Source organism: Taeniopygia guttata, chromosome 1 (genome assembly GCF_048771995.1).
Source record: "Taeniopygia guttata chromosome 1, bTaeGut7.mat, whole genome shotgun sequence".
NCBI lineage: Eukaryota > Metazoa > Chordata > Aves > Passeriformes > Estrildidae > Taeniopygia > Taeniopygia guttata.
Genome location: NC_133024.1, coordinates 19,127,554 through 19,153,553, shown reverse-complemented (window position 1 = coordinate 19,153,553; position 26,000 = coordinate 19,127,554). Strand labels below are relative to the sequence as shown.

The window sequence follows — 26,000 nt, the reverse complement described above, 5'->3', positions numbered from 1 at the left end:
GTACAGAATTTGTAGTGCACAAAGGAAGAGCTGGGAAAAAGCTTCAGCATTAGAAAAAGGGAATAAACCTGCTCAGTGTCTGGTGTGCACATGGAGAGGCACAGAATGCGCCCCAGTGCTGGGGAATTTAGATTTGTTAGCAGCCATAACTTGTTAAATGAATTTCCCTGCATTATCTGTCAGGAGCTGATGCAACTTCGTTATCTTTGCTCGTGACCTGGGATCATTGCCAAGTTATTTCATGCACCTTGACGGCTGCAGGGCTGTCCGAGCTTTCCTTGTGGAGATCACAGCTCCTTGTGGAGCTGCTTGCAGTGACCCTGCTCCTCCCTGCCTCAGTGACAGTCCCACAGCAGAGGGGGTCGCTACTGTGGACCTCAGTGAGGGGCACCACTGCTTTCCTCCTGGCAGACAGAATAGGGACATTGCAGAGGATGCAAAGATTTAACTACTTACTGGCAGAAAAAGTGAAAAGGGGAGCAAAGAAAAGTCATCTTTGTGTTCTCTTTATACCTCCAGGAGTTTAGGCAGTAGAAATAAAAATGTCTAGGTATGAACTACCTCCCCTTGTCCATCTCATGGCACGGTGGCTCACGTGTACAACCCAGGGTATTCTCCTTTCCATAGAAAAAGGCTTTTGTGGTTCAGGAGTGCCACAGCAGCCAGTCTGCCTTTTCAAAGGCTTGAAAATCCTTGTGGGCCAGTTCCTGGGTGAGTTCATTCCCACCCTTTCTGTTTGGAAACCCTAACCCTGACCCTCACCCATCATCTCTGACAACAGCAGAGACGATGGATGTCCTTGCATCCCTCACCACAAGCTGTCCAGGATTTTGGGAAGGAATGAGCTTTGTTCACCAGGGCAGAGCGCGTAACCCTGTGTGGGAGCATTGGAGTTCTTGTCCCCTCAGTTTGGCTCCTCTGGAGTCCACAGCAACATTAATCACACCTTGACCAGCTGCTGGGGGGTTTGTTTTAAATCTCCTCAGACAGCTCTGGCTCTGCAGAGAGTTCATTAAACATGAGCACTTTCTGTCCTGAGAGAGAAGTAAATGAGTTAACACATCTTAACGAGGAACTGAAGTGCTGGGTAATGGAAATAACAGTGAGCACTGCGGGGCTGGATGCAGGATGGCACGCAGGGGACTCGTTGGGAAGTGCCCAGAGATCTGGCTCCTGCTGGAAAGTGTCCAGGAATGGGGATGATGTACTGTGCTCTGCCTGAAGAGCTGCACTGGCGTGGCCCTTCTGGGAGAGAAATAATGGAATCCCAGACTGGTTTGGGTTGGGAGGAACCTCACAGCCCATCCTGCCATGGGCAGGGACACTTCCACTAAACCAGGCTGCTCCAAGCCCCATCCAGCCTGGCCTTGGACACTGTCAGGGATCCAGGGGCAGCCACAGCTGCTCTGGGCACCCTGTGCCTGGGCCTGCTCACCCTCACAGGGAACAATTCCTTCCCAATATCCCACCTAACCCTGCCCTCTGGCAGTTAAAAGCCCTGGGATTCCGCATCCAAAGGCAATTGGCTGCACTACACAGTGTGACAGGCACTTGGGTGCAGGAATTAAACATGTTTGCTGTGTGCTGCTGATGGAAAAGGTGGGGAAGGAGGAAGGAGAAAGGGAAGGATGAGGCAGGTGGCCGGAGACTGGAAATGCAAGCTGGAAAAATCAAAGGACACGCTGATATTATGGATGGCCACAGAAACAGGATTGACCCCTCAAAAGGCAATTAACACTTGAGATATTTTTATGTTACCTTGCTCCTATATTTAATCTAAAGTTAACAAAGCTTAGCAAGGAAGATGCTGAGATTTGGAAGGGCTGCAGCCCCAACAGTGACAGGGGAGCTGGAGCTATGGCCCCCAAACTGGGAGGCTGTGAAGGGAATGGGGCTGAGGGTGTGAGGAGAATGGAGCAGAGGGAATGGGGCTGAGGGAGTGAGGGAATGGGGCTGAGGGTGCAAGGGAATGGGGCTGAGGAAATGGGGCTGAATGGGGCTGAGGGTGTGAGGGAATGGGGCTGAGGGTGTGAGGGAATGGGGCTGGGGAGTGAGGGAATGGGGCTGAGGGTGCAAGGGAATGGGGCTGAGATTGTGAAGGAATGGGGCTGAGGGAATGGGGCTGAGGGTGCAAGGGAATGGGGCTGAATGGGGCTGAGGGTGTGAGGGAATGGGGCTGAGGGAGTGCAACTTTTGCACCTCGGTCATACAGTCAGCCCTAAATGGTGACTCTCTGCAAGCAGACTGACACAGACAATTAGTTAATTTGCTTTCCATGTTGTAAATTGGCCCCTTGAAGTTAAAATCCCCATCAAGGGATGGTTTTCCTCTAATTCCCCTCCATCTTGGTGGGATCCAGGGAGTTAAGCTTAGCATTTGGGTGTGATCAGTCCTTCCGTCTGCTTTGCAGAAGAGCACAGTTGTGTGAGAGGGATGTTACTCTTGGTTTAGTGGAAAAGTGGCACTGAAAAAATAAAAGCAATAAAAAGAAGCCTTAGAATGGCAATTTCTTATTTTTTCTGATGTCTCTACATCCGGGGCTGATGAATATTCACATTTCCCTTGGTAAAAGGGAAAGAACTGTAAGGGGAAATGGATCTGCTTTGAGGTGAAGTACAGATCTCAATAAATTCTAATCAGCTGCTCAGGAATGGATACAGGGGAGTGGGAATTGGTAGAAAAAGCCTCAGCTGTTAAAAGAAACACCTCCTGGCTGGATAAATCAAGCAGCCCTCTATATACACTTGTAACTAAGGCAGGTGAATTCATGAGGACTGGAGTTGTACTCTTATGTCAGATGAAATTTGGATTTATGGCCTGGAAGATTCCATTGATATGTACCTGTGGTGGAAAAGGCTTAGTTTCATTTAAAGCCCTGTTTCCTCCCTGCTAGCTAGGCACTTAGTCAAGAAAATAAAAAAGAAAAGAGGCTGCTGGGACAGAAATTCTCATTTTCATTCAGGCCAGCCCAAATAATAAATCTGCAACCAATTAAACCTCCCACTCATTCCTGCTCCACAAACCACAGCCTCCTGGAAAGCTTGTGGCCCCAGCTGAGATGAAGCTCCTCCATTCCTCTCACTGCACAGGTGAAGCTGTTGCTCCTAAGGGAGATATTTTCCTGGGTTTTGGTGATTTTATCCCAGGCATTTAGCTGCTCCTATTGTACCACCTATTTCTTTCTAGCCTGTGTCTGCTCTGGTTTCCCTTTGCAAGGCTGCCAGCAAGCACTTGGGATTATTTCTACATATTTGCTTGCAAGCATTGATTAGTTTGATCACCCTTGCAATCATTATTCTTGCAAAGACCAGAAGCTTTTAGCCTGCTTTGTTTAGTTTTTAAATGTCAGAAGTGGTGGAGTTTGCAAACAGAGAAAGGGTGATAGAAATGACCCATTCTGATGTTAGAGCAGGAACTAGAAGTAAATTTAGAGACTTGCAGGTTCAGAGGAAGGGTTGTGGGTGAGAAAAGGACAAGAAAGGGGAGAAATGGGGGTAACATCTCACAGAGACATGGAGAAACTTTCCTGCAATACAGAACTGTGTCTGCCAGTAAATCCCCCGGCACTTCAAGAAGGATCTTTATGTTCCTTGCACTTAATGAGGGATTTTCATGTTAACAAGTCCTCAACAAGTTTGCACCCAGAGGACAGCAGTGCTCTGCCCCTGGGCAGGGGCAAAGTGCCAAAAAGCATCAGAAGGGCTCCAAAAGCACAGGGGGACTGAGCTGAAAACTCCATGCCAGATGGGACTGTGGCTCCAAGGTCAGGGGTGAAGAATTCATTGCACCCCAAAAGTCACCAGTCCCAGGCTTGTTTCCACAGGAATGGAACTGGCCCTCAGAAAATTGAAATTAAGCATGCTCCTTTTTCAGAAAGCTTTTATCTCCCAGTCTTTAATCAAATGTTTCTTCAGCTTTTTATATAGTTCCTATCAAAAAGCCCATCTGTGAACAAAATTTCTCTCATTTCCAGCTTAATATTTTTTTCTGCGAGTGGCAAAATGTTCTTGTCTGAAAAATGTTTAATAAATTTCCCTCTGTCTCTTGCTTCTATTAGCCATGCTTTCCTATTCCTGATGATGCTCTCTGCCATTCCCATGTTCCAGAGCCCACTGAATTATTCAACCCATTTATTTCTGACTTTGGGTATTGTTCTGATCTGCCAGTGTGTGCCAGTCAGATGGGAATGGGGAAGTTTTCTTCCTCCGGGGGGGAACTGAAACCCTACAGTCAGAGAAATCTTATCCTGCACTTGGAGACTTGTCTGGCATGGGATACTTTTGGGAGCAGGAGGCTTTTAATGGCCTTCTGCATGGGAAAAACCTCCTCCAGGACCTCTTTTCCAGCCCTGGGGCCAACAGCAGAAGGAGGTGAAGCTGCTGGAGCAACCTGGGATAGTGAAAGGTGTCCCTGCCCATGGCAGGGGGTGGGAATGAAATGAGCTTTGACGTCTTTTTCAACCAAAACCCTTCTGTGATACCACGAACTCCGCCTTGAGCCATCTTGGCTCAGTTCTGCATAAATATGACATTGTACCTGCTCCAAAAGTGCTCCAGATTGTTTGTCATCCAAGGACTGGGCTGGGAAGTGTGGGGGTGTTGCCTGGGAAGGGAGAGCTGCCCACATGCAGGAAAACTGTATTTTCACACACTGCCTTTCTGACATTCATTTGCCAGAAAAGAAATATTCCTCCAGGCATGAAACAAATTGGTCCTATTTCTGTCCCCAGCACCCTTAAAGCTGCCTAAAGGCTATGCTTTATTGGAGAAAAGGGCTTTATTATTTTGGAAAGCAGGCCTTTGGGGAGCAGATCATTATCAGAATTTAAGAGCTGGATAGAGGCTTAGCCATTGCTGAAAGTCTGGTGTTAAATGGGCTCCTGTTTACTGATATTTGTACTTTCTACTTGCTGAGGAAAAAAAAAAAAAAAGGAAGAAAACACCTTGATTTCACCAAGGATATCAGGACAAAATAAGAAGTCATCAACAGGATTTTTAGATGTCTGTTCCTTTGGATTACCCAGCATTTCTCTGAGCACATTACTGCCAAAGCATGATGAGCTGCTCCTTCTTGGGTTAAGCCCCTTTATTGTCTATCCCTGCTCTCCATTCCATGGAAAGCCAGCCTCAGCTTGGCCTGGCAGGTGGCAGGCATGGATGAATTTCTGGGGAACATCCTTGGAGTTTTCTCCCAATTTTTTCCTCACTTTTCTGCATGAACCTCAGTGCAGCCGCATCCTTGTCCTGTCCTCACTCCTCTCTTGGGTGATTCTGGAGCTGTGATCCATCCTGAAGTTCCAGGAGCAGCTGGATTCCCAGGCTCTGGTGCCCCATCACCAATGACCAAAACTGCCTCCTGGTATCTCCGCCTGACTGAAGATGCTTCTCCACCCACCTGGGACCTCCCTGACCTCCCTGACTGTCCCTCCAGCATTTGCACAGGACGGGGTCAGGTCCCCTGGGCTGCACCTCAGCTCTGCAACAGCAGAAATAACCAGAGACCAACAGGACACTGTGCACCAGCTCCTGCCAGGGCTGCTAAATTCAGTGCATTCATTAGGGATTCAGGCAGGTTATTTCCAAACTTGAGCAGCTCCTTTTGTTTGCGTGATGCAGCATTTGAGATAATAAATCCTCCGGGAACAGGGCTGTGCTGCAGAATGCACCGGTGAGTGCTCAGTCTGGGGCTGGAACAGCAGAGCTGGAATTATCTGAGTTTTTCCTGTTATTTGCAGAATTCAGCCTCATGTTACCCTGGTTGAGAGAGACGCTCTTGCAGTCATAATTAAATGTCACATACATTTAACAGAGTGTAAGTCTCTATTCCAAACTCCCTCTTCCATCTGGCTCTGGCACAGCTGAGATCAGGCTCTTCACAGCCTGGGAAATGATATTAGGGCAGTTTGTGTTTATCACAGCCATGACTGATGCCTGCAGTCAGCTTGTGATATAATGAAGGGAGTTCAGGCAGCAAAATGGGGATGTATATTTAGAAGATGAAATAGGGCCTTGTGAGCCATTAAGTACCATAACATTACCACTGGGGAGTGTAAATAAGAAGTGGAACATAAGGGTGGTTGAATCACCGTGGCAGGGAATTGTTCTCCACCCCAAAAAAACACCTGTCCCCTCCTGGGAGAGGAGAGCTGGGGTTGGATGACACTGAGCTGTGATCCCTCTCAGACCAGTGCCTCGGATCCTGCAAGCTCCCAGACAGCTGGAATGAGGGGCTCTTACAGTTCACAGAATCATAGAATCATAGAATTCCCAGATGGGACAGGCAGAAGGGACCACCGTGGGTCACTGGTGCCACCTCCCTGCTCAAGCAGGGCCATCCCAGAGCTCAGGGTACAGGAAGGTGTCCAGAGGGGTGTGGGATATCCCCAGGGAGGGAGACTCCACACCTCTCTGGGCTCTGCTCAGGGCTGGGCACTGCCCAGGGCAGAAGCCTGTGCAGGTGGAACTTCCTGGGCTCAGGCCCTGCCCGTGGCTCTGGTGCCATTGCTGGGCCTGGAGCAGAGCCCGGGCCCTGCTCTGCCCCTCCTGCACACAGGGACACCCAGGGACAGCCAGGGACAGCCAGGGATAGACAGGAACAACCAGGCCTGAGGGCCCTCTCGCTGGGCCTCCTCTCCAGGCTGAGCAGCCCCAGCTCCCTCAGCCTTTCCTGGGCACAGAGATGCTCCAGGCCCTTCCTGAGCTCCAGGAGCTCGGGTCCCTGCTGTGCTCAGAGCCCAGAACTGAGCACAACATCCTTGTTCAAAACGTGTGAGATCAGGTTTGTAGTTAAGTTCAGCAGAGGCTGGTTTCTGACAGGAAATCACCGGGCTGTTGCTCACGGGGAGTGACAGAGCTCAGCCACCACAAAGATTTCTGCTGTCTACCTTCCCACATGCCAGTTTGTGTCTTCATCTCAGCTGTGATTTCCCTCTTTGGGCTGACAGCAGCTCTCACCATCTGGAGAGAGGTGTGCTTCTCCTGGGCTGAGCCTTCCAGGAGGAGCTGCCGGAGGAGCATGAGGAAACGTCACAAACTGGGAAGGGTCAGGTGTTTATTTTTCCACAGGCTGTTCTGGGATGCCTATAAATAAAGAGTGTGCTCCAAAGTGACCTGAGAGCAAAGGGATGCTAAACATTGGGATCAACCCAGGCTGGGGGATGAGCAGATGGAGAGCAGCCCTGCCAAGAAGGATTTGGGGATGTTGGTGGGTGAGAGGCTGGACATGCCCCATACCCTGGGCTGATCCCACAGCCTGGGCAGCAGGGGAGGGGGATTCTGCCCCAGAGCTGCCCCAGCCCTGGGGACACAGCAGCAGCACCTTGAGCTGCTGGAAAGAATCCAGAGGAATCCATGGAGCTGCTCCAGGGCTGGAGCCAGGCTGGGAGAGCTGGGGGTGCTCACCTGGAGAGGAGAAAGCTCCAGGGAGAGCTCAGAGCCCTTGCCAGGGCCTAAAGGGGCTCAAGGAGAGCTGGAGAGGGAATGGGGAAAAGGCATGGAGGGACAGGACTTGGATATCAGACATGTGATATTGATGTGGAATGGGCCATGGGCTCACTCAACAAGACGTTTTGCAGACAGGTTTAATTTTGAAAACTCATTGAAAAATCCCCAGAGCACACTGTTCTTGTAAAGTTGAAATGGAGCAGGTTCATTTCCCCTTTTGGGACTTCTGCTTGGAGTTTTAATTTAAGTACGTGATAATAGTTTTAAAAATCCCAAACCAGACCAGTCCTCTTTAAATCACAACCAAAACAAGACTATTTGGCTTCTGGACTGATTTTTTGAGATTATTCTGAAATAGGAATTCTGAGAAGTTTTTGTTCTCTGGGGTTGGGTGTGACCCAAGGGCTGGAGAGAACAGAGTGATTTTCCAGCATCATCCATGATTTCAGTGGTGTGGATTGCTGCTTGATTCACTGCAGATGAGTGAATTATCAGCAAAATATCTGTGTCCTTCTGCCTTTACAAAAGGCATCAAACAAGCAACCAGCATTGCTGAACTACTTTGTCAGGGAGCAGAAAACCTCCTAGGGCAGGAATATTGACGGAGTTTGCAAACTCTGTCCTGACCTTTCTCCTTCACACAAACTTGGGGGCTGAGTCAGGACAATAAATCTGCTGCATCTCATTCAGGAAGGGAAATGATAACTCATCTCTCCATGATGAAAGGGACTTCATCCTGAAGCCTGGCTCATTGGTGATTTGTAGACCTGCTGTGGAAGGGGAAGGGATTTAGGCAGCAATAGCATGGCTGTGCATGGGGATGCCACTGTGCCATATCTGCAGAAAGGCATCCAGATGACTCTGCATTACTGCTGGCCATGGAGGGGAGAAGCAGAAGCAGGAAAAAAGATCCTGGCTAGGACCTAGAAATCATAGATGGGCTATGGGTGAAACACGTAAAGTGAGAGCAAGGAAAAGAGGGATTTTGCACCAATCCAGAATAAGCAAGCGCAAGAGCAGAGAAAGGGAAGAGAAGCAGGATCTCCATGGAGATTACCAGTGCAGGTTAATTGAATAAAATACTTTCTCACTGTTTGCAAAGGTTCCTCCCAGGACCATTGGAGGCAGCAGAAAATGGAAGGAAGATGTGCTCCATCAGCCTGGCAGAGCTGGGGCTGGACATGAGGGCTCTTCCAAGGAGCTCTTTCCTGGAGTAGAGGCAGAAGTGGGGTTAACGTTCTTGACAGCAAGAACCAAGAGCTTATTTTTGATGGACAGCAGCTTAGTGGAGCCATGTTTGAACAGCCCTATAAAGAGCAGAATGGTTTGAAAACCCTGAATGAAGGCCAGTCAGGTTTTTTATATTTTTTAAAGCCACATCAGGCTTTAAGTGGAGCTTGGCTTTGGTACATGGCAGACGGCTCAGGAGATGTTTCTCTGCTCTATACATAGTTATTTTTGACCTAAATCGACTTTTGCCTCTTCCACAGGAATCACACACATTTTGATTGGTGTGGGAGATTTCCAGAGCAATTCCAGGACAGGTTTTCTGAGAAAAGAGTGGAGAAAGCCCACTGCCGTCCGCTGCTAGGACAATGACCCATCCCAGAGGCTGGGTTCTCTGCAGTCAGTAGAACCAACAGCTCTCCCCTCTTGAGGACACAAGTACAGCTGGGCCAAATTCATTGCACCACTGGAACTTCTTTCTGCACCACCCCAAAATTTTGAGAACCACTCCTGGCATGCAGCTCTAGGTCTTGGGAACAACATGGGCTTGGAGTGTAGCTCACCAGAAAGAAAATCATGGAATGGTTTGGGGTAGAAGGGACCTTAAAGCCATCCAGTGCCACCCCTGCCACGGGCAGGGACACTTCCTCTATCCCAGAGTGCTCCAAGGCCCATCCAACCTCACCTAGAACAATTCCTGGAGTGAAGCTTTTTTGCCCTTGCATGTCATGATGTTGGTGACAGGGGTGTCACGATGGGAGAGTGCTTTTTCTTTGGCCACAGAAGAGCTGGGAAGAGACAAAATGTCTGCTAAAAACCAAGATGTGTAAGAAGAGGGTGATCTTCAGTGCGGCTGTATTGAAGATGAGCCAACCCAGCATCTCAGCAGGACCTCAAGCCTATTAAAGTGTAATGCCTGCCAGCACTGCCCTGGCACCTCCAGGCTTTTTCCCAGAGCTGGCTGCTCATCCACAGCAGCAAGAGGAGCCTTAGAGGTGGGACAGGATGCTGTAGGGTTTATTTGACCCACAGCCCAGAGCAGGAGGGTGTTGTAGGGTTACCTGCAGTGCCCGGGCCAGTCCCACCTCCTTTTGCAGCCAGCAGCTCCTTGCTGTCCCTCGGCAGGGTTTCAGCCCAGCTTTTCCCGGGGCTTAGGGAAAGAAGAGGAGCCGGAGCGTCAGGGATGCTGTGACACATGAATGCTTTCAATGTACTAATGCGGCTGCATTAGCGCTAATGGGCAGTGCCACCAGCAAACTCTAGGGAGGATGCCGAGCGTTGAATTCCACTAATGCTTCCTTAATCCAACCAGTCTTTAAAAGAGCTCCTGTTTACAAATAACCAGGGCAGAGCAGGGGATCCTAGCCGTCTCTGGGCTTTCTTGCTCTTTAGAGAGAGAGCAGCCCTGGGCTGCGGGCTCTGCCTTGCATCCTGTTACCAAATCCCACCCTCGGAACCAGGAATCACAAGTGTGTCCTGTTAAATAACCAGGTTGCCTAAGCCTGGTCTGATACACTGAAACAACATTTGCAAAGTGCAAATCCTGCTGTCGGTTACATAACTGAATTATCCTTCCATATGCCAGACAGCAATTCTACAGTTAATTGATTTTAATCTAATCATTTGTAGCCAGTCACCAGTTTTAATCAACCCTGCCCACCCCCAGCCCATCGTTTTGCATGAGCCATCTTTCCAGCAATTACTGGTTTTAATTATATGAAAGTCTGGTTATGTTTCATTAATTCTTGTCACATTACCATGGCCCTCCATCTCCACATCCAGCGTCCAGCCACCTCGGCATCGTGATCCATTACAGCTTCCCCCAGCTTCATTAGATTTGGAATGCTGATCAGCAAAGTTGAGGAGGCAAAGCACGGTGCTCGCTCCTCTGCCTCCTCTGCTCTCCACAGCCTGGCTCCAGCACTGAGCTTTTGCCTGGGGGCATCTGAACCAGGGCAGAGCCCCAAATATCTCAAAACGCTTCATTTTTCCTTGAGGAAGAGTACTCAGGACCTCGCAGGGGAGGAGGAATATCCCTCACTACTCCAGCTCCTAGACTTATCACCAACATGGAATGCACCTTGGGGTGGGCAGAGGGAGGCTGATGGAAAGCAGGGGCAGGGCAAAGAGGAGGAGAAGGAGGAGGAGGTGGAGGAAGGCTAGGAGCCTCCAGCAGCATTCGGGTGTCGTGCCCCAGGCAGCACCTGCAAGAGCCTGGATTTGATGGGAGGCTGGAGAAGTGACTGTCTGTACCTGGGAGCAGTGAGACCCTGGCTGATTCTCAGGGTGTGATCCATGCCAAGGCAGAGGCAGGAGGGACGGAATCCCCCCCGTTCAGCCCAGCCTGTTAGGCTCTGGAGGCTCAGAAATGGTGGCCCAACACAGGGAAGGGCCTTCCAACTACAGGTGTGGTGCAGGTGGATCCCCAGGGATGAGAGCTGCCCCTGCTGCCATGGGGGATCCCTTTCCTGCTCCCGTCACTGCCCCCCAGGAGTCAGTGAGGCTGAGATGGAGACACCTGGGCTCCAGGGATGAGCCAGGGAGGACTTTGCCTCTGGGAACACTCTACCTCCAGTCTGGCCATTTGTCTGGGTGAGTGCCCCCAGCCAGGAGGTCTGGCTGGTTCCCACTTAAACAAGTATCTAATAAAAACAAAGGATTACTTCATATCTAGTTGGAAAGAACAGGAAGCCCTGCTATTTACCCCAGAAAGTGAATATTTCCTTTTCCTAGAGTGTCTTTGTAGGAAGCCATGTGCTGCAACCTGCCTGGGGCTGGTGTGGGGGAATGGAGGTGTAAGGGGCTCTCATGGGGTTGTCCAAACATCGTTCCTGCCACCCTTCTGCTGGTGCTGGGGGCATGGAGGTCTGGAAGGGCCCTGGCCATGGGGCTGGAGGGTTTTGTCCTGTCCCATGTCTCTCAGGACACATCCTCAGCCCAAGGAGGTACAGAAACCCCCACACCCAAAAGAGGCCAGAGAAAAGAGCCACAGTCACTCCAAAGGAGATGTCACATATAAAAAATGGATGACCAGCAGAATGGGCTAATGAGGCTTTTATGCACAACTAACAAAGCCAACAGGAAAAATCTCCTTCTGTCCGAGGTACCGCCACCAGCATCAGCAAGTAATCTTGGCTCTGGGGATCACTTTGTATTTAATCCTCTCTTTCCCACTCAGGCCCATTTTATATGGATATGAATTATTGAATCTAGCCAAATTTTCCCTGCATTCCAGCTAGCCATGACCTCTGTTGCTGAGGACTTGTGGCAGCACTGATAGGGCCCCAGCAGGAAGGCTCATCTGGGGCTTTCTATGTGTGCATAACTGAGCTGAAGTGATCTATATGGTAGTTGGAAGGATATTACTACCTTTGTGATGGGAATTGTGTGGATGATGATCCAATTTAGCACCTCTCCACATGACGGGAGCAGTCTTTACACATTTATTATGCTTCAGATAAATATTGCATTAATTATTCATTTATAATTTCTAAGATTGTCTTTCACAGGAAAAAATGGAGAGTCCTGAGCCGCGTGTTGACATTAGAGGCAGAACCTGAGCCAGGGAAGAGCTGGATGATGGAGCAAGGTGAGGATACAGGAGCATTCCTCCCTTGTAGAGGGAGCTGTCCCCACATCCCAAGGACGGCTCTGACGGCTCCTCAGGTTGAAAGTGACTCAGACAGGGACAGAGTGGGCAGGGCTGGGTGGACAGCAGAGGGCTCTCGAACCCTCGGCAAGAGCAGGGGGATGCAAGGAGCCCTGCCCGCTGACCTCAGACACTGCCCGAGGAATTAAACATCATTTGGAGACAAAGAGGGCAAGAAAGAGAAGAAAGAAAGCTGAAAAGTAGAAAGGGCAAAAGAAAGAGAAAAAGAGAAGAAAAATAGCAAGAGGAAAGGATAAAGAAAGAGAAGGAAAACAAAAGGATAAAGAAAAAATGAAGAAAGAAAAATATGAAGAAAAAATTACAAAGAAAAAAGAGGGAAAAATAAATAGAAATAGAAAAAAGAAGAATAAAAATTAAAAATAAAGAAAGAAATAAAAATAGAAATAGAAAAAATAGAAATAGAAATAGAAATAGAAATAGAAATAGAAATAGAAATAGAAATAGAAATAGAAATAGAAATAGAAATAGAAATAGAAATAGAAATAGAAATAGAAATAGAAATAGAAATAGAAATAGAAATAGAAAGTTCTGTTTTCCCATGCAGAGAATGTGTCTTCAGGGAGCAACACTGTGGTGATGCAGTGCTGGGTTCTCCCCTTCCCATCGCAGGGATTTGTCATCTGTCTGCCTTTGGCTGCAATCTGAGCAGGGAAAGGAGAAAAACCCCTCCCTTGGACAGGGAAAGAACCTGGAAGGTTATTTTGGTATTTCCAGGGGGAGTTGAAGGAGGTTGCCAGACTGGGTTCTTCGTCCTTCCCATATTCCCCATTACCAAATAGGGCGCATGTGCCTTCCCTAATGCAGGATAGGCGCACCAAAGGAGCAGCGCTGGGTCTCCTGTGCAGGGATGGGAGGGATCACTGCCCTAGCAGCTGCATTTCCTTGGGGTCACCCACTTCCCCAGGGATTCTCACCTTACCCAGGCCCCATCTGCAGATCCCAGCTTTGTGTCCTGTCTCTGGACTGAGCACAAGGAGCCCCCTGCATTTCTGGAATGGCAGCGGCTATTTAGGAGCCCCAGAGAGGGAACCGGGAAGCCCGTGTGGGAATTAGAACTTTCCTGTGCAGGCTTTGCCTTGTGCAGTGCCCAGGAAATCTTCTCTGCCCCAGGGCTTGGCCGTGATCTCCATGCACATCCCAGACCCTGAATAAAGTTGTTCCATGGGATGGGATCAGAGAGGTTCAGGTTCACATCTTGTGCACATCCCAGACCCTGAGTAAAGCTGTTCCATGGGATGGGATCAGGAAGGTTCAGGTTCACATCCTGTGCACATCCCAGACCCTGAATAAAGCTGTTTATAATAAAGCTGTGAGGGGATCAGGGATGTTCAGGTTCCTGCCCTGGCGGGAGACACAGAGGGTTATCTTGGCCTTGGCAAAGTAGGGAAGGAAATTGCTGATAAGACCTTGTACCCTGGGATCTGTTGTGGATATTTCCTTCCTCATTTATGTCTAAATAAGCCCTTTTCTCTCTGACACCGAGCTGCAAGTGGCTGTGGGCACAGGGCTCATCCTGCACCAAGCTCGGGATGGCAGATGGAGCCCTGGAGAACAAAGAGCTAATCCCAAGTGACCTGACATCATCCCAGGCATGGAGAACAAGGTGTTGAGCCGGGCTGCTGCTGAGCACACCTATTAAATGTGTTCTCTCTGTCATGAATTATGGATCTCCGCATTTCCATTTCCCTGCTGCCGCTTGTTTGATGGAATTCTCCTCGGCTGATAAGGATTAAGCCACCTTCTCCAAGGCACAGCGCCGAGGCAGGCTGTGCTCCATCAGCCTGGGGTGAGGATGCTCCACTCCTGGGGCCTGCCCGTGGGGCTCCGAGGTGCAGCATCATCCCCCAGGGAGGAAATGCAGGCCGAGGCTGGGCCCCCGGCCGGGAAAGACTTGGCAGAGGCCAGGGGTTATTTTGGACAAGGTGAGAGGGTTATTTTGCACAGGGCCGGCACACCTCATCCTGCCAGCTCCTCCTCTGAAGAGCAGCACCTGGGGTGGCTGAGGTGTGGCAGGCACATTCTTCTCTTTCTCAGGATTTTTCATAGAGGAGCACAGAGGAAAGAAAGAGAAAACAATTTCTATTTCTACTCCTTGTTTTCCCATGTGGAATGTGTTTGGAGAATTGTTTACCTAGAATGATTGCTTAACTAGATTCTGGTGAGGATTGTTTGAGCCTGATGGCCAATCCAACCCACCTGGGGCTGGACTCTTGAGAGAGGGTCACGAGTTGTGAGTGAGTTAGATGTGGTAGATAGAAGAAATAAATATATATTTTAATATCTCCTTTAAATAGTATATTAATGTATTATAGTATAGTTATAATAAAGAAACAATTCAGCCTTCTGAACTAAAGCCAGACATCGTCATTTCTTTCCGCCGGGTTCACCTGCATTTACAACACAAGGACAGCACAAGGAGGTGTCAGTCTCACGAGTTCCCCCTGGACACTCAGATCCTGCCAGGACAGGAGTGTTTCCATAGCAGATCCTGCTTCCCAGAGAGCTCTCCACACAGAGAAAGGAGAAATTAGACTCAGGGTCAGGAAACACCTGCAAAAGAAAGCACGTTTTGTGGAAAATGGTGATTCCTTGTGAAATCAGGAGATTGGGAGGGCTCTTGGGAGCCAAGTGTTAAGGCAGCAAGCACACATCCCATGTGGGGTGGAGGTGCCCTGCATCCTTGTAGCAGCACGCACTGGCAGGGCTGGGTGCCCACCCACTCCTGCAAGGACTCATGCAGACACGTCCTCCACGCTGGCAGCTTCCATCCCCAAAGCTGAGAACAGGTTTTACTTTGGATTTTTCCACGATGTTCAATCTGGAGTAAAAGTAAAAGGCACGAGCTGCCGTGAGGCTCTTACAGCACAGAGAAACCGAGGGAAAGGGGAGGAGAAACAGCTAAACGAGATCTCCTCAGGCTTGACCTCCCCAGGCCACATCTCCTGCCTCCTTACTCCCCTCAGAGCAGATGTTCCCAATGGGCAGAGAGAACAGGCTCATAAATCTGGAGGTGCGAGTGGGAATCTCTGGGAATGGCTGCCTCGAGCCATGGCCACACCACAGCACCTGCCCTCTGCAGGATGGATAATTATTCCTCCCTTGCCTCCCTCCAGCTGATGTCCGCTGCTTATCCCCTGCCAGGACCCCCCTCCTGCTGCCCCAGGCCTGTGCTGTTCTGTGTCAGACTTTCCCTGATGGCACTCCTTGAAAAGCACAAGGCAAACAGGAGCACAGTACCCGGCCAGGTCTGACAGGGAGGCAATATTTGCTCTGCTGTTTAATTCCTGAGGCCAGGGAAGATGGATGGGAGGGCAGGCGTGCTGCTGACGTGCCACCCTTTCCTTGCCTCTTTGCTCAGTGTGGGGGTAAAGACACAGGGTTTGTCTAAGGGCTGGTTACAGCAGAGCCCTCCTGGCCCTGATCCCACCACTGCTGACCCAGAGAACATCTGAGGGTGTCACACCCCCTTAGGGTTATTTTCCTGCTAAATATCAGGTTGCTTAGGCTGGATTTCTCTCAGCCAGGATCCTTTAATTTCACTGGACTTGGTGCCCTGAGAGCGAGCTGCAGAAACGAGTGAGCAAGCAGAGCCAAGCACAAGAGGTGCTCCTAAACATCCTTTGCTTTCTGGTTAAATATTGGTGGCAAAGTCCTTGCACAGTGTCCAGAAAAACCAAAAATCCCCAAAGCTCTCCCACAGCCCTCTCCAGTGCGCTGTAAGTGGTTTTCTGGCTGTTCTTGGCCTTGCATCCTTGCTTACACCTCCTCAGCCTCTGTGGATACCTTCACTTTCCACAACCCCCTGTCCTTGACCTCTCCACAAAGTTTTCTCTTGGCTGCTGGTATCTGAGGATATTTCCCCCCTCCCTTTTACCAGAAAGCAGCATCACTGTTCCATACTGCATGTCTGAAGTTGATTGTGTGTGCTGGCTTGAGCCCACAAAGCAGATAGATGGACTCCATGCCTGCAGAGCTGTCAAGTGCAAGGCCACCAGCCCTTATCCGTACAGATAACATCTGCATGGACATGTTCCTCCCCCCATGCTCCTCACAGCTAGGGATGGCAGCAGGAGTCCCACAGGGACATGTGGAGACACTGGCAGGTTTACACAATGACGTGTGATTTCGTTAGCCATGACAGCACCAGTAGCCTGCTGGTCTCCGCCGAAGTACAGGAGATTTTCCTTAATGAGCCCTCTAGAAAGATGTGGGTTGGAGGTGACCTTAAAGCCCACCCAGTGCCGCCCCTGCCATGGACAGGGACACCTTCCACTGTCCCAGGTTGCTCCAAGCCACAGCCAGCCTGTCCTGGAATGCTTCCAGGGATGGGGTAGCCTCAAATTCTCTGGGAAACATTCTGTGGGAATGCTCTGTGTCTGGTGGTGTCCCCAGAGGACCCATCCCCATGGGACAGCAGCATGAATTGGCTCCCTTTATCTCTGCTTCCTCTCCCCAGCAGCTTCAGTAAATCAGAGAAGTCAGATGCTATCAGCACCTGCAACTCCTCGTTTTTGGAAGCAGTGCAGAAGCATGTTGGTGACTTTGAGAGTGCTAAAAAAAGAAGAGAACAAGAGGTTAATAAATCTTCCTCCTAGCAGCATCAATTGCAGCGTCCTCACCCCTTTCCTGACCCTGCAAAGTGAGGTGACACCACTCATTATTCCTCAGCCACATTGCTCAGCCCTGCTGAGTTCTCTCCTCTCTTTCTGGGGGAGGAAGAGGTGGCTGTGTCTTGGAGAAGGGGAATCACTCCACAGATGAGTTATTGAAGGGGAAGTCTGGTCAGGAGTCCAGTCTGAGTGGTGTTTTGGCTGCTGCCCCCAAAAAGATCTCTGTGCTGCCTCAGCATGGCAGGTCTGGGTGGAATTTATGGGGCCCAGAGAGCCCACATCCAGATCTGCACTCTCTGGGACCATGCCCTTCCAAGAGGAACTCGGCTCCTTTTCTTCCTCTCACTGCTCAGCTGATGCTCTGCACACAACTGTGGCTGCCCCTTCCCTTCCCTTCCCTTCCCTTCCCTTCCCTTCCCTTCCCTTCCCTTCCCTTCCCTTCCCTTCCCTTCCCTTCCCTTCCCTTCCCTTCCCTTCCCTTCCCTTCCCTTCCCTTCCCTTCCCTTCCCTTCCCTTCCCTTCCCTTCCCTTCCCTTCCCTTCCCTTCCCTTCCCTTCCCTTCCCTTCCCTTCCCTTCCCTTCCCTTCCCTTCCCTTCCCTTCCCTTCCCTTCCCTTCCCTTCCCTTCCCTTCCCTTCCCCTCCGTGGCTGTTTTCCAGGAGTGCGGCTCGGCCCTGGCAGAGATCTGCCATCTATTAATTACCTCAGTGCCTGACGGGTGTGAGCATCTCCAAGGGATTTGGGAACAGCGCTGAAAATGATGAAGGGCTGGGAGGCAGTGATTTATTGGTGGGAGATTAGTGGAGTTAAATATGAACAGCTCAAGTGAATGATGGCAAAGGAGAATCTGAAGCCTGTGCAGAGTGGTTTGAAGGGTATAAACACCCAAGAAGAAGTGGTGGCATTGCTGAGATGGAGAATTTCAGCAAAAGCCTTTGGGAAAGCTCAGGGCAAGCGAATGGAATTGCCCTTTGCCAGCCTGAAGTGATTAGGGTCCGCACTTCCAAATTCACTCCTCTAATCTAAATGCAGTGAAGGATTTTTTTTCTTTAATCAAGCAGACACATTATTAGAAGGGCAGAAACTCAGTTTCTCCTTCCTTTTCCCCCCAGTGCCTCGAGTCCTCTGTGCTCAGCACCATGGCATCCCCTGAGCTCCACGGACCCCTCAGGACCTCAGAGACTTGTCCTGGTGCCAGCACAGATGGCGAATACCAGGCAGAGGCACAGAGAGCAAAACCTGCTTTCCTCCAGAGCACTCGGTGGTGCTGTCAGAAACTTGCTTGGTCTGAAACTTCAGTTTGTTTGTGCTGGCCAGGTGCTGCCTCTGCAGAGCGGTGCAAGAACCCCGTGAGTTATCTAGGCTGGAAAAATCCCTCCCTGCGGGGGTGCTGAGGCACTGACACGGGTTTCTCAGAGTGCTGGTGGCTGCCCCTGGATCCCTGGAAGTGCCCAAGGCCAGGCTGGATGGGGCTTGGAGCATCCCGGGAGAGCAGAAGGTGTCCTTGCTGTCCATGGCAGGAGTGGGAATGATTTGGGCTTCAGGCTCCCTCCCAAAACCCTGTGATGCCATGGAAAAGCCTCTCAGGCAGGGCTGTTAACAGAAAGATCCATGCAAAGGAGTTCGGGATGGGCTGTGCCCCCTTCCTGGTTCGGTGCCCTGCAGAAATGCTCGTTCCCATCAATGCTGGCTTTGCTGCCTCACCCGGTGCCCCCCGTGCCCCAGGGGCTGCAGAACGCTCGCTGAAAGCCCTGCTAATGACATCCTCGGTGTCACTGGGTGTGGCTGAGGGGCACTGCCAGCTCCTCCAGCGGCTGGGCAATTAAGCATCCCACTCGTCTCCCTCACTCCTGCACAGAGCTGAGACAATTACCCCAAACTTCTGAAAGGTTAAAGAAAAAAAAAACGGTTGAAGTTTTTCTGGTTTTTGATAATCTTTTTTTCCTTTAAAATGTTTGGACCTTTTAAACCAATGCTAATGATACATTTCTTTTTTTAATGGACAGCATTTTATCAATACCGACAATTGGGACTGGCATACCAATTAAAGTCAGGGAGAGAACTACAGCTGTGGCAGAACACCTGTTTTTTTCCCCCAAAAATTATGCCATCAACTTAATTGCAACTTTCCAATCCATTTTCCCCCCAATTAATCTAAAGTGCTCTATTCTTAGGAGGATTTTGGAGCTGTGATAAAGCAAGTCAATAACCTGCTTTCTGACCCTCTGCTAAACTGCTAATGACTTTTTTTTGTTTGTTTTATCTCCATTTTAATGGACAATGGACACAGTCAAAAGCTGGGTAGTAAGTTGTGAGCAAAGTTGTGCCCTGCCCTTTGCAGCAGGGCCCTGGTTTAGCTTCAGATGCAGAGAAAAAGAGTGGCTGGGACACCTCCAAACTGGGATTCCAGCTGCAAGAAGAAGAAGCAGAGCAATGAATGCTGGCTAAAAGATGCCAGCTTGGCAGGTGACCCTTCTCCATCCAACCCACAGCAGGACTTTGCTGTGGGGCTCTTCAATCCCTTGGGCTGGAGGCAGGTTGGGGCATTTCCAACAAGAAGAAGAGGTAGGTGGTGCTGGCAGCAGGAAAAGGGCCAAGCAGGAGCCTTGGCCCGTCCATCGCCCTCCCCATCCCTCACTTCCCCCGGCTCTCTCCTCTGCCCCAGCTCCTGCCCATGCCAGGGCCCCCCAGGCTCCTTGGTGAAGCAGGCAGGAGGTCCTGTCCCACACCATGCTGCTGTCTGTGCCATTCCCTTGGATTTCCTGGTGGAAATCCCCCCTCCAGGGAGCATTTCTGTCACTGGTCGCTTCCAGCTGTGGTCCTTGCCCAAAGAGCCCCGAGAGGGATCCCTGGAGCAGCAGGAGGGACACAGGGAGGTCTCAGTGCTGGAATTCCTTCGGGGTTACTGAGAGCTCACAACCTGCAATTAGCCACGTTGCTTAATTGCTGGCTCTCCTCAGCCTGTGCCAGCCAGGTCTTCTCCAAATAACCATGGAATGTTCTGGAACAGAACCACAGGGTTAGCAAGCACCGCTCCTGGCCCTGCATAGGACACCCCAACAGTCCCACCCTCGGCCCTGGAGGGAGTCCAAAGGCTTTGTGAGCTCCTGAACTCCAGCTCAAAGAGCATTTGAGATCCCTTCCCCCCAGGAATTCTCTGTCCCCACTGGCAAGCACAGGGAGCAGCTCAGCAGCCTCTTAACCTTTGCTGCCCTAATCTCCCTGGCAGGGCAGCTTTCATCTCCCATGCTTTCCCAGCTCCTGGATCATTCCCATTACTCTTCCCCACAGCCTCTCCCATTTATCTCCCTGCTCTTTCAGAGCCTGGCCGAGGAGCAGATCCATCAGTGCAGAATTGCTTTCCAAGGAGTGCAGGCACAGCTGACAGAACCTCCCTGCTCCTGGGCAGCTTTTTCCTCTTGGCACTTCCCCCAGGGCGGGTCCCCCCAAGCTGTGGGGTGTTCAGCTCCTGGCTGCTGCCAGCCAGCACAGGGCAAGCCAGTTTGGGGCTCTGGGGCACCAGATTAGCCAAAAGCAAGGCTGGGTGGGACCAGGAGAGCTACAGTGTCTGAGCTCAGCACAGCACCCCTCATACCAGCAGTACTTTAGCTCTAAAGGATGTGGAGGCTTCAGCTGTGTGAGCCAAGAATTCCTCCAGGAATCCCCCAGAGCAGGAGAGTGGCCTGTGGAAAACAGGGTGTGAGAGCTTGGAACACGGATCATGGGAACAATACATGAATCACGGGGCTTTTCCAGGGCTCCTTCAGCAAGGAATAAAGACAGCTGTGGCTACCAGGAGACTCATGCTGGCTTTTCCCATGGGATGCAATTTGTCCACAGTCTGACTGCTTCATCCCATAGATGTGATGGTCTGGGAAACCTTCCTGGAGGTGTGGCTGCATGGTGGGATCTCCCCTGGAGGAGGGACATCTCCCAGGGCTTGAGATTCCTCACCCAGGACTGAGATCCTTCCTTGCCCAGGGGAGAGAGACCCTCTGTGCCTAACAGATCCTTGCTGAGGCTCTGAATTAGCACGAATTAATCCCTGTAGTTAATTCTTTTAGGCAGAAATCCCTGTCCAAGTCTGAGACCAAGACTGGAGCTAGCCCCAGCTCAGCTCCATCAGGATTTTGGGCAGTGAGTGGCTCCACTCAGCAGGGGGGGTCTTACTTACCCTTCTGTGCCTTCAGCCTCTGTGCAAACCCTTCTAATCGATCCTAACTTGATTTCCCTCTGTGTTCCACCCCTGTGGGCAGTGACAGTGACCCTCGCCACTGAGTTTTGTTCAGCTACCTTTTTCTAAGTTTATATTAAACCCACTTTGCCAATACCTTTGATAGGGATCCTTTCAGGGCCCCTGAGCTGCTCATTCACAGCAGAGCGTCCCCAAAAAGGGTCAGTGCCATGAAACCCCTCCCGGATGTCTGACTGAGCCCCTGCCTCTCTCCCTCCCCACTCAGCCCCGGGCTGTGTGCTGGGAGCTGGAAATGCCGTCCCAGCCTGGCTGTCCTTGTCGAAATTTCAGGCCATGCCTTCTGCTGCTGTGCCTGGAAGCTCCGAACTCCCCCCTTGGCAGTGACCTTTTGCATAATTGAACACTGCCATTGTCTCCTCTCTGCCTCCTCCCTCCAGATTAAATGACACCGACTGCTTCCTAGTACCTCGTGTTTTCCTGGCCCCTGATTATTCTCACTGCTGTCACCTGAGCTCCCTTTGGGCTGTCCTTGGGGCGAGATGCTGAAACTGGACCCAGCAGTGCAGCCGTGGCTGTAAGGGGAGAAGAGGCACAGTGCCACTGCTGCTGTCCCTCCTCTCGGTGGTGCCAGCCCTGCAGAGATCACCCAGAGGTCTGGGCACACCTGGAGAGGGCAAATAAAGCTGGGTGGATGGCACAGGGAGGAGCAGCTCCTGCACTGCAGCGTGCAGGAATCACAGATGCTCTGGGACCTGTGAAAGCTCAGCCAGTCCAGCCCCTGCCACGGGCAGGGACACCTTCCCCTGGATCAGCAGCTCAGAGGCTGTCCAGCCTCTCCTAGAATGTTTCCAGGGATCCAGGGGCAGCCACCACCTCTCTGGGCAACCTGTGCCTCCCCACCCTCAGCGTAAAAAGTCCTCATACCTGGTCTGAATCGTCCCTCTTTTAGTGTAAAGCCCCTCCCCCCCCCCCCCGTCCTCTCACTACAGGACCTACCGAAATGTCTGTCCCCATCTTTCCTAAGCCCCTTGAGTTGTGGAAAGGCCAGGAGGATGCTGCTTGTGGACGTTGTGCTGTTTCCCACAAGGATGGTGGATGAGTGGATCTCCGAACCCAGCCCTGAAACTCCTGGGGACACTGCTGTCACAGGAAGGAAGGCTGAGGACGTGTGACAAGAGTAACAAGATGAAGATGCTCCCGAGCTTTCCAAAGGTGTGATGCACCATTTGTCTGTGCCAGAAGCCCTCACATTTGTCAAAGCTTAAAGAGAGACAGATGTAAGTGATGCGGGGAAAAAACCCATCAGTGGGAAGCAATTGGGAGCTGTAGGAACGAAGCAGCTCAGTTTGACTCTCTGTTCACAAAGGAAATCATTAGAAATCATCAAACCCCAGGGTTTTTTTTGGTGATGATTCTCTAAATTAATGAGTCTGGAAATTTCATGAGCCTGTGCTGCAGATTATTGGGGAGCTGTTTTTCATTAAAACCACATCATGTATTTAAAGGTTTTTTAAAGGGAAGGGAAAAAAAAAGAAATTTACAGAGTACCCCAAATTTTACACTGTTTTAGCTCAAGGCAAAGATTTCTTAGGGTCAAATTTGCACCCAGGTGAAGATTTTGTAGTGCACTGTCTGTACATTGAAAGCCCCTGTATCAGTCAGTGCAAGGCAGCCACTCAGGGGGCTCCTGAAGATTTTGGCTGCAGCTGGAACTGTTTGTGCATTTATTTGTGGAAATCCCCAGTGTCAGAGCTGGCCTGCCCCAGCGTGGCCCAGTGCCTAGGCACCAGCTCCCTGCAAGCCTCTGCTGCACCAGGATTTCTCCTTCTCCTCTCTTTCCACTAACCCAGAGCACAGATACTGTTTTCATTCAGAGCAGACCTGCTCAAAGCTGGCTGGAGACAGCAGCCAGGACAGCAATGGAAGCGGGAGGAAACGGAGTATCTTTATTCCTGCAGTGTCACCAAGTCTCCAGCTTCTACCTGGGAGCAATGAAGCTGGTGCTAAGGAGTTCATATAAAGGCAAAAAAGTCATCTCAGTTGGGAAAAAAACTGAACAGGATGGAGGATTTACCTAAGCCAGGCTCAGCCTTGCAGCCTTTAAGCATCATTGCCTTTCCTATCCACACTTGTCCAACCAGGACAGAGCCGGGCTCCTGCTCGGTGTAATTCCTTTGGAAATGAGGAAAACACTGGGCAAGAGGCAAGTAAAGTCTGAGAAGAGTACACATATCCTGTGCTGGTCGTGCTCTTCCTAAAGCTGGACCCTCTCTGGGCTCCTCAACCACTCTGCTCCCCCAGCTTTGCCCACCTGGGCTGGCAAAAAGCCTCATGGGAGGGAATAACACCTCAGGAAGGAATTTTTCCTCCAAGAAGGGAATCTTTCCCCATTCCTCTTGCTCTTTTCTCTGTGCTTGTTGTCTCCCTGTGATCAATATTCTGGATTTCCCCGTGAACCACTTGCAGAGGTCAGGAATATCCCTGGAAGACAGCCTGGGGCAGGAGAGCCACCCCCATCCCCTGAGATGCACAGGGATGGTCTCCCTGACCTTGGAGCAGCTGCAGAGGCAGGAGCCACACCTGGCACAGGCTGCAGCTCCTGGCTTTTTTGGAGCATGGCCCTCCCAGCAGCACAGCCACCAAAGTTCTAATGAAAGGTTTTCCTATTTCCCGGGGCTTATTTCAACAAAAATAAACAATTTTCCCCATCAGTTTTAGCTCTTTTTGATATGCTGCCTTTATCTTTGGTGCTTTGTGGTGCTAAATAGCTGCTGCATTTCACACCAGGAGAGCACAAATCCCTGTATTTCTGCCCCAAAAGGGCAGAAATAAACATGGATGTAGTCACAAGTGAAACCACTCTTCTATTTTTGTCTCCCTTATCTCTGGTACTCCAAGGAGATTTCTCCTGAGCCTTTCTTCTCCTTGATCTCGAGTTTTTCTGTTCCCATCATCTTCTTATCCTCTTTTCTTCCTACCCTGGGTTTCTGGAGTCTCTGCCTTTTATGCACAAAGCCGGCAGTTCTCTTTAATCAAACACAGCAATTAAGAAACTCTCAATTACAAGTGTCACCCGTGTCATGATTTATTCCTGGCTTCAGGACTTTGAGTTCACTTATTATTGCTGTGTCTGGAGGAGTCTGAGGGGAACTGGATGGCAGAGAGCAGCTGCCCCCAGCAGCAGCAGCCCCTGAGCAGATCCTTACTGACCTCAGCAGCTGAGATGTTTCTGTGTGACGGGGAAGGAGCAGATTCCCAGGGGAGCCAGCACTAGCAGGCACAACAGAAGCATCTCATTTCTTCTTTTCTTTTAATTTTTTTTAAATTTTTCCCCCTCAGAAAGTAGGAGTCCTACACCTAACTTCTTCCCTTTGTGGAAGAGAAGCATGGAAGTGGAATTATCATTTATTAATCTCAGAATTAAAGCCCCAGAGCTCTCTCTGCACTAAACCACAGCAGCCAGAGGAATGTGAGGGCACAGAGGCTGAGGCCTGTGTGACAAAGCCCCCAGGAACCTGGCTGAAGGGCAGGGAGAATGTACAGTCAAAAAATCCTTCTCAGGCTTGTTGGGATCAGGAGCACAGGGCAGAGCTCCAATTACCCTGCAAGGAGCAGGGAAACATCCTGGAACAGCCTGGGGTCAGAAGAAGTGCCCTGGTGAGGGGCTCTCACTCCTGAAGTCAGCTGCAAAGGGAACTGGGGACAGGGTTTGTAGGAGTGAAGGACAAGGGGCAGTGTGCTTCTGTGACCCTGTGATCCTCTGATCCTGTGATCCTGTGATTCTGTGATCTTGTGATTCTGTGAGTCTGTGAGTCTGTGAGTCTGTGATCCTGTGATTCTGTGATCCTGTGATTCTGAGTTTGTGATTCTGTGATTCTGTGAGTCTGTGATTCTGTGATCCTGTGATTCTGTGATCCTGTGATTCTGAGTTTGTGATTCTGTGATTCTGTGATCCTGTGATTCTGTGAGTTTGTGATTCTGTGATCCTGTGATCCTCTGATCCTGTGATCCTGTGGTCCTTTGATTCTGTGATCCTGTGACCCTGTGACCCTGTGATTCTGTGACCCTGTGATCCTGTGATTCTGTGATTCTGTGATTCTCCATCCACTCCAGGGACCCTGACCTTGAGAATCATATAATAGAATCACAGATTCTGCCTTGGGCTGGAAGGGACCTGAAATACCACCTTGTTCCAGCCCTGCCAAGGCCTGGGGCACTGCCAGGGATCCAGAGCAGGCACAGCTTCTTTGGCTAACCTGTACAGGGCCTCCCCACCCTCCCAGGGAAGGATTCCTTCCCGATATCCCAGCTAACCCTGCTCTCCAGCAGGGATGCAGCCTTATTTTCACCCGTGGATTGCCCTGTGATGGGGATTATCTCTCTGCCACTCCACGAACCCGGTGTATTTTTATTTTGTTGAAGTGCAGAGAGCCAAGCCCGTGCTCTGGCAGGGCTGCTGTGCCTGTTTCTGCCTGCAGGGCTTGTTCCAGCAGCCTTTGGCTGTTCCCGGTGTTTGGGGGTACTGGAGGTAGATGCTTCCTCTTCACAGCTGTATTTTAGGCACTGCTCACGCCTGCATCCTCTGTTCCCACAACATCTTCTGCAACGGCTCCCCTGAGGAATGAGAAATGCAGGAAACTTTGCATCTGGGGCTTCAGGGATTGACATTCCAGCTGCTAGCCACAGCCTTTTTTCCCCCCCCCAGTTTCCTGGAAACTGGAAAGCTATGACTTCCTTTGGGCTTGCCTGCCATGTCAGCAGGGCCCAGAGAAACCTTTGTTGCCTGACCATCCTCAGGCTATGTGAGCCCAGCCCTGGGACGGCTGGAGGTGTCACCTCCCTGCTGGAGGGGACAGT

At 50.6% G+C, this 26,000-nt stretch overlaps 1 long non-coding RNA gene and 1 other non-coding gene across 2 annotated transcripts; one reads left to right on the top strand and one right to left on the bottom strand.

Annotated features, from left to right (window-relative positions):
* Positions 1 to 10,488: 10,488 nt before the first annotated feature.
* LOC121469229 (uncharacterized) lies at positions 10,489 to 14,692 on the top strand. Its single transcript, XR_012054031.1, has 2 exons — positions 10,489 to 12,258; positions 13,823 to 14,692. It is a non-coding gene; the product is annotated as an uncharacterized protein (transcript).
* Positions 14,693 to 14,834: 142 nt separating this feature from the next.
* On the bottom strand, positions 14,835 to 22,103 carry LOC140682377 (uncharacterized). Its single transcript, XR_012054032.1, has 3 exons — positions 17,652 to 22,103; positions 16,835 to 16,890; positions 14,835 to 15,157 (listed from the first exon to the last, which is right to left on the bottom strand). It is a non-coding gene; the product is annotated as an uncharacterized lncRNA (long non-coding RNA).
* Positions 22,104 to 26,000: the final 3,897 nt, after the last annotated feature.